Consider the following 2,224-nt stretch of genomic DNA (forward strand, 5'->3'; position numbering starts at 1 on the left):
CTTAAATAAGACCGGAATTATTGTTGGTTCTTAACAGCAAATCAAAGAATACTCTGTACAATGTCAGACGGACTGTTCTCTTAGGCCTAAGTTCCAGGCCGGAGATGTAAATTCCATGTACATAATAGCTAGCAGGCAAGAGCTGTGTTGCTCCCTGGATCTTGTGGATAGAACATATCTGATGTCTAAATGGATTACTAGAGTTTAAATTCCTGAGTCTCTTTCTCTGTTTAAAGGCAATTCTATACAAGAATTTGGGTATTCTTGATATTAGTATACATCACATCCTGACACAACACATGGCAACTTCCCTCAGAAGTTCGATACTAATAATTACTATGCCACAGAACTATAAATGTGCTCTTCCTTCTCTGATGGTCTCCCTAGTAACGGTTACCAACAGGATTTGATCCCTGTGAACTTAGTAAGATCATTCTTAATTCTAACAGCAACACAAGTATTCACCAGCTATATATATCAATATGAGTGGTAGGAATTCTAAAAACTGAATACCAGGAATATTACTGCCACACATTGGCTTTGTAAAAACTCAAAATACATACTTTGTGCATTTAAATACTTAAAAACAAAACTAACATTTGATAAAATTAAATTGGGTGAACAGGAAATAACATAAAACCAACAATTATATATGAGAGGCAAATTAAAACTGTCAATATATACTATGTTTTAATGAGAATACAATGTGTTTTCCATGTTTCATGCCTTGCACAGCTTCAGCAATGGGGTTGTCTTCCAGTGACTCTGTTCCCGCCTTGACTAGTTTAATCACATTTAAGAGCTTGCTCTGTCTGCTGCTGATTTCCACAACTTATGTCAGCTAATTATGCCCTATAAATAACAACATTAAAGATGCATTCAGTGACATCTATGAAGGGATTCATTGTGTGGAACAAGACCCAGAGCACCAGGTGCTGCTAGTCTTGAAAAACTATTACAGACGTTATTTGTTCTTCTATATGTTAATGCATCAAAGGTAGTTGTACACATTCAGCAAAGTATAAATATTTTTTTTTAAATTCTGTTGGATAAACAAGAAAAATAGCAACAATTTTAGAGTTTCTTTTTCATTTACCACTTCATGATGCATCCAGTGCTGAGCATCACAAGATACATGCAGACAACCAATTCAACCAAGTTACACATCAGCCCATGAAAACATTTGGCATGATTTTTTTCTTCTGAAATTGACAATATATATCAAGGAAAAGTTATTTTTGCCAGAAATTCACTACTTTTTTTTCACCTTACCACCATTTAGATGTAATGCATCCAGCACCTCATCCACATCCTTGGCCAACTGACCATACTGTAAGTTTAATTGCAAGCAGCTGACTAGACTTGCACAAGTCTCTAAGGGTATAATTAATAGTTTAAATGAGAATTTCTAAAAAATATACATATCCCTCTAACAGACTGGCATCCTTAGACTAAGACTTGTGAAATCCAGATTTGGACTGGAACACCCATGTGTATATTGTTATAAACTGCCTTATCTGGGTAGTCATGTCAAGACTGTTAATCATTTACAGGGATGTACATGGCTCTTGGCAGCAAAATACCAGTTTTGACCTCAATTTCACCCTCATTTTAACACAGTGGTTGAGACCTGGTAATCTCAGTTATAGTTGACTGGAGAAATGTAATGAATCAATGTGGAAATGGTATTACTTGTGGGAATTCCATAGAAAATGTGCATTATAGAAGGAAGTTGTTCAGAACAGAGACCATATAGTATTATATAGTATTATATGGTATTATATAGTATTATATAGTATTATGTGGTCTCTGTTCAGAGGTAGGGAAAAGACAGAGACTTGTTTTCTTTTGGAAACAACCATAGGTAGTGATAACTGTCCACAACAAAACAACCATAGGTAGTGATAACTGTCCACAACAAAACAACCATAGGTAGTGATAACTGTCCACAACAAAACAACCATAGGTAGTGATAACTGTCCACAACAAAACAACCATAGGTAGTGATAACTGTCCACAACAAAACAACCATAGGTAGTGATAACTGTCCACAACAAAACATCCATAGGCAGTGATAACTGTCCACAACAAAACATCCATAGCTAGTGATAACTGTCCACAACAAAACAACCATAGGTAGTGATAACTGTCCACAACAAAACATCCATAGGTAGTGATAACTGTCCACAACAAAACAACCATAGGTAGTGATAACTGTCCACAA

The sequence above is a fragment of the Haliotis rubra genome, unplaced genomic scaffold, assembly GCF_003918875.1.
Source record: "Haliotis rubra isolate DU_JTF1 unplaced genomic scaffold, ASM391887v1 Scf239, whole genome shotgun sequence".
Taxonomy (NCBI): domain Eukaryota; kingdom Metazoa; phylum Mollusca; class Gastropoda; order Lepetellida; family Haliotidae; genus Haliotis; species Haliotis rubra.